This window comes from Siniperca chuatsi, linkage group LG14, assembly GCF_020085105.1.
Source record: "Siniperca chuatsi isolate FFG_IHB_CAS linkage group LG14, ASM2008510v1, whole genome shotgun sequence".
In the NCBI taxonomy this organism is placed as follows: domain Eukaryota; kingdom Metazoa; phylum Chordata; class Actinopteri; order Centrarchiformes; family Sinipercidae; genus Siniperca; species Siniperca chuatsi.
Genome location: NC_058055.1, coordinates 4,940,451 through 4,947,377, shown reverse-complemented (window position 1 = coordinate 4,947,377; position 6,927 = coordinate 4,940,451).

The following is a 6,927-nucleotide window of genomic DNA, read 5'->3' as shown; positions in this document are numbered from 1 at the left end:
AGACTCGGCTCTAAAGTACCCCTGCCCTGCTTTGATCTCACTGCTGATGTCAGACCCGCATTAACATAAGAAAGCACGCGGCACCGGGACAGAGCAGAGCTACTCGGAAACACTCTAATGCAATGTAGTTGGATTGATATCCCATAATATTCCCACAGGGAAGTGAAGTGAGTTACGGTGTGTCTGTGACGGCAGAGTGACCTTATTTGAAGGGCATTTTTAGAGCTGCTCCGGTATCGTGCTCCCATAAAATGCCATTAAAGATTCCTCAAGTTCTCAAAGGACACTTTGCAGTGACCTCATCATTATGCTCAGTAGTAGCCAGTTATCATTTTTCTGTACAGGATCTTACATGGCTATAAAATATTAGAGTTAGATTAAGCTGCTACAAAAATATAAAACCGAATAAGTGTCCTTGTAAAATTTGTTTTTGGATTACAAAAATATTTCTTATACTAAAAACAAAATGGCACTCAGTTTTCTATAGTTTTGCATTCTTTAGAAATAGTTATACTGTCTTTTTACACAGTAAAACAGTAATATTATTTGTTAGAAAGTAACGAAGCCCTATCAGTTTTAGCACTACAGCAATGGCTATAAATGAAGTAACAACAGGCCACAATGAGACATTCATGCATTATACTTTATTTTATATTTTATTCTTAAGATATGAAAAGATTCACAGATATGTATTGATCCAAATGAATAGCAATAGTGCCATTATTGTCCATAACACTGAAGTTAAACAGGAAATGTACTGCATCTGTTGATTTCAAATGTACAGCCCAATGGAAAAAAATATATAATAATTGAATCATTTTACCACAATTACTGAAAATGTCCATGTCTCATGCTTTTCATCCAAATCCATTTAGAAACAATGTTTTGCATTCAGACTTTGTTGCGGGATTTTTCTTTTGTACGCTTAGACCGACAAAGAGAGAGCTACAACTAAAATTCAAGAACGACGGCTGTGGTAAAACTCTGCCCTGCACAGTCTCTCGTGTGTAAGCAAATTGCCTTCATAATAAATGTTTCTAAAAGCAGCGTTTAAGGGAAATGTCACTGTCACAGACACACCCTTTCTGTCTGTATCTCCACTGAAATACAATGTGTTTTTAGATAAAGCTGAATTTGACACTGGAATCATTTCCAATTTGAAATGTAAACGATGCTCTGAATTCAAAACACAAAAAACTTATTTTATTAATTATATTGTAATACAATGTGACATGCCATTGTGGTATTCTAGTACACACGATATCCAACATATACGCTCTTTAAAACATTTCAAATAAAACCTTTCTAAAGTTACATAGAGTTTTCCTGCACTGGCTGATTTCCTTAAATATTAACCACACTGTAAGTGATACGCTGCAGAGCCAGCTGAGGGAAAGTCATGTCTAGTTTCCCTGAGAATCTGCTGCACCTCCAGCATTCAGACAGAGGCAATAGTGAGCTGTTGTACAGACCTTGACCTTGCAACTGGTATAGCTAACATGGCTGGCCTCCTGCTCTGCTGGCTGCTGCACCGGGAACAGCAGATCAGGTGTTGTCATGCTGCAGACACATTCACCGGCCACAACAAGCCCTCTGCCTCTGACACCTGGACCTTGTGTCTAAATCTGTTGGCCAAACCGGGTCCACAGCACCTTTTCCACACAGTATGATAGCCCCATATGTATGTATCTTACTCACAGTGGGGCTGGGATTCTGGTTCCAGAGAGACTCAATGGCAGTCAACTGTGAATGGGCACAGGTCGGAGCGTGTGTGGGAGTTGTGGAGCTTCCAGCGGGACCAGGCCCGTCTACAGAGAAACTTTTTACACTCAGGCTCTCCATTCCTGAGCTAGGATCAACACGCAGCCCCTTGATCTTCACATCTCACCTTCCAAGCAACACAGACGGGGAGGACACCTTCTGAGAGAGACAGAGGGGGATAAGCGAGCCACCAGAATTAATGATGAATGATTAGTGAAATAACTCATGTCACATAACAGCAGACTCAGAGAGAGTTATGATAGATAATCCACATCCAGGATCAAAATCGTCCTTTTTAACAGTCAGGATAATCAGTTTTTGACATGTGGGATTACTGGCGAAAAAGCTACATGTCCTATTATATTTACAGTAAAAACATTTCCAAGTTTCCAAAACTTACATTCTATTTTAGTTTTTTTTTTTTTTTTTTTTTACAACACACTATTGTTTTATTCAAGATGTGGTTTGAGCCTGAGATGGAAGTTTATTTTCAAATGCGTTTCAATCAGTAAATTAGATAAATCCCTTCGGATTGTGGGATGTCATAACCCCAGTGAAATATTTCAAGAACCCAAAATGTAAATGCACATAAATAGAAATGGTCATTAATTTGCCCTTGTTCAAACACTGCAGATGCAAACTGTATATCACAATTGTTCTGTTGCAAAAATGTTGACACAGTTAAAACGTTGAACTGTAAAATGTGCAGTAAATTGACTGAATGTAGAATGGCGCTAGCCCAGCTCTGGCTGAGTACAGTGTTAATGTTTGGGAGGAATGACTCCCCCGGCTCGCAGCAATGAGCCATTGTCCTTTAAATCTCAAGAGGATCGAGCCAATATCACGAATCTGGAGGCTCACCGGGGGTGGGGTGTGTGTGTGTGTGTGAGAGGGTGGGGGGGGTTTAGGACACTCAACTTTCACCCATGAGGATCAGAGCCTGAATGGGTGCAGAGTTACTATTATGCCCGTAGAATATAAAACCAAACTGGGCTCCGCTGTACAATGCAAATGTATCTGTAACTTAGTTGGCAATGCTTAATGTTAATTTGAATTTTTCTTTCCTTGCTGTTATAAATGTTTCAAGATGATTTAAAAGGGAGATTTAAAAAACAAAACAACTTGAAGTTTTAATGCCAAACCTTCATTACACAAACGGAAAAAGCAGTTTTTATTTTTAAATGTAGACCCTTTTATTTTGTCAATTTTGATAAAATGACCACAAACCACAATGATAAACTAATAAAGGTTTAACTCTGATGAGGTACGTTCGGTTCTGCCTGTTCTGCCTGTCCTCTATTACCAACTAAACCCATTTGACCATAGATCATTTTCCAATCAAAATTAAAACCAGGAGTTTGATTAACAGCCATCATAAATACAATAAGGCAAGAACTTAAAAGGGAATTTTCAAATGGAAAAAATCAGTGAACCATATCCGTAACGGTTAGTTTTTTATTTTGCCTCTTATCTTTAACCAAACACTGTACGGGGCAGGGCTCTGCTGCCAGCGGATTATTGACAAATAACAAGAACATTATGTATCATCAGCAGTATTCCTAAAGGGTAAAAACTGTCAAATTAGACCTGCAGAGGGACAGTGACAGCTTTGGATCAGCCATGTGAAAATCCCATCACCTCTGGTGTCCCACCTGTGAAAGCTGCCGTAGCTCACAGTGGGGATCGCCACAGAAACAACAAGCTCCGTCCAATCTGACTGGACCCACATCTTTTGTATACCATTTGTTTATAACCTCTGTCTCTATTGTGCTTTGAAGACAGAGTCCTTTCAAGTGACAGATGGGTGGCACTTTTGAACACGTCATGTGGTCCTCCAGGAGCCTACACCATGAGCTGTGTGTTCATGAAGCCTGGATCATTCCCGAAATACAAAGTCACCATGGCGGTTCTGGTTTGATCCGAGGGTATAAAAGTTGATGGCACTATGGGTTAACCAGCCAAGAGAGGAGTGGATTCCAGTAAAACAACTATTTAAGCTCATTACAGTCCTGTCATATCACCCGAGCATCATAACTCTCTAACAAAAGTTAAATTGAGTCCATTCACTGCATAAAACACACTTTAAAGGGAAAATTAGTCAAAGTAAAAGTCCTAAATTCAAAATATTACTTAAGTAAAAGTACATAAGCATTAGCATCAATATACACTTAAAGTGCAAAAAGTAAAAGTACTCATTATACAGAATGGTCCATTTCAAAATAATAACATTTTATTATTGGACAGTAATTATTGACACATTAATATGTGAGCATCACTAATGTTGTCTGGTAAACGTGGAGCTAATTTGAACTACTTTATATAGTGCCAGGTAGCTTAATCTATAATATTACTTTATAATTTATTAGTTGATTTTTGTTGAATATTAGTTATATTTTGTATTAATCTGAATCTGTAAAAAGTAACCACCTTCTGAAATGTAGTGGAGTAGAAGTATAAAGTAGCATAAAATGGAATTACTTAAGAAAAGTACAAGTACCTAAAAATTGCAGTGAGTAAATGTACTTAGATGTGTCTATAATCCACTAAAATATGCTGGAATTTGTTTTATTATTTACTGTCTATGGAGCAGCTGCAGGGTTTGTCTCATGACATCATCACTACAGCTTGTCTCTTTGCTGTTCTTCTGGCCCAAGTCATGAATTAAAACTGAGATATACAGCACTTTAAAATGAACACGTGAATGATATTTTGAGTGTATTTTCCCTTTAAAAAAGAGACATTTCTTCCAGTGTCAAGGGCGGCAGCACTGTCTAGCACAGGTCCTTTATCACGCTGTATGAAGCCGTATCACTGCGTCTGAAGAAGTGTTGCTGAAAAGGAGCAAAACGTGTTGAGGGCAAAGGGGGCTGAGGGGATGACTTCAGCAGAGTTTGGGGCGCTCCATTCATTTACAGACGTCTCTCCGCTCGCACCTCCTGGTAAACAAGAAGCCGGAGAGCGGTAGAGGAGTCACAAGGACAGGCACCAGCCCGGCTGCAGGATTTTAAACAGTACAATAGATAAATTGTCCAGATACATCTGGTTCTTATGAATTTAGCCCTTTAGATTGTGGTTGGCGGAGGCGTGAGAGCACCAGTGCATCCTTATAAATGATTAAAGCTTACTTCTTTAAGGATTACAAAAGCATTTGAAATTCCAAGCTGCATGGCCATTGCTCTGTGAAAATGTTCCAGTACATGAGTACAGTACATGGATGGTTTTGCACAGGTCCAAAAAGGGTGCTGAGTCATTTCAGACAATCAAGTAAAGGTTGTGAGCAATCATAAAATAAATTGTATTCACTGCCTCGTGATCAAATAGTCTCTCATACACGGCTGCAGTGTTGGTTAAACACACTCATCGAAGACAATTCTTCACATTTCACTTAGTTAAAATCCTTCAGCTTTACAATAGCAAGTAAAAATGAAGTGTACAATCAACAAGTTGACATCTGAATAATTCAAACCAAAAGTTTTGGTCGTAGTACTAGGAAGATCTGAATTCTGGCCTGTGCTGCCAATTTTCCCTGAAAGGGAACCTTGAAATAAAATCCATTTAAGCCCTCTGTCTTCCCCTCCAGAGTGTAGTCAAATCCTGGCTGTGTATGGACATGATTACAGAGTGCCACAGGTCTTACATCAGTGCAGAACCTTGACTTCCAGCAGGAAACCTGGTGCACGGGTCAATTATGGCAATACCTTGTTTTGCTTAAAGATGGAGGATGTGTTCTTCATGCTTAAACACATAGGCTGCACCTGAGATTTAAACTGAAACAATGTCCACGTCTACATCCAAAGTGTAAATAAATAAAACACAGCTTGTAGGAGGTATGTCGCTCTTGGCAGAGAGTGCAGAGATGGGGTTATGAGACGATGCTGCTGTGCTGCTGTGCTGCATATGGCTACAGTGAGGCCGGCGAACACTGCTGCCGGCGGCCCACAGCGGACACAGATCCGTTTGCTCAGCAGCTGAGCGGGGACACGGAGATGCTCCTTTCACACTGAGCTGAGCACCGACAATCAGGGCTTTGTCTGGGAGGCATCTGCTGTCACAGCTCACAGGAAAAATACATGTCTCTTTAAAAAATGCACTAAGTGGGGTTATCAGCATTAAAGATAAGGAGGCTTCATGTCAACAAACACAGTAGCATACAATCTTTCTTTTCATGTAACCTGTAGGATATTTCAGGGGCAAACAGGTCCACTTTCTGGTATCATGTCTTTAACTTCAACTTAGAGTGACTGAAATACGCCCTGGGTTATTGTGTCAGTATAGCTTCAGTCGGTAAATAACATTCAAAATGGTTATTTCCAGCTTATTATCAGCTGTTCTACTGGAAAAAATATTATTAATATTCAGATACTGTGCAATGCAAAGATGTAGATTTATTACAGGAGTTTGACAGCTTTAGATTTAGTATAACATTTGGTGGGACATTGCCATTGGCCAACAGTTATATAAAAAAAGTAATAACTCTCTCTCTCTCTCTTAATCTCTTCAATAAAGCCATACATGAGCTACAGTACCTTGCTTTTCTACAGTAGCTGTGTGTTACTGAAATTCCTCTTATAGGCACATACACCAGACTGGAATTCATAGCAAATAATTGACAAGAAAGGCAGACACTGCCCAACAGCAGACCCACAGAATACACTTGTTCTTAGAAATTACATATTAACCAAACCACATTGGTAACAATAGAGCCCGAAAGCGATGATTTGCATTACTGGCAAATACTAGTCGAACCTGTCTATCTCACATACCCAGCATTGCAGAGACCTTACACTTTGAGGACAAAAAGTAATTGTAAAATAAATATTAGCCAGGTATCTAGAGATAATGTAGTGGCTAGGACCTTAATAACCCTCGATCTAAACCCACATCCTTGTTGATCAGTAAGTGAATCGTGCAAGAATTTTTTATTCAATACATCATGACCTAGAGGGTGAACTTTCAGCAATCATTGACACAACCTTTATTGCAAATTCAAATACTTTGAGCACAACTTAAGTGCCCCATAACCATATCACAGCTAATACATATACATTTCCTTCCTTTACTGTTAAAAATATCATACAGGTTCTTTGTGGCGGCGTATTTTCATTTACCAAAATAGTAATATTAGCTGTAAGGAAAAATGACTGTATTTGGATAATAGTTCTACTA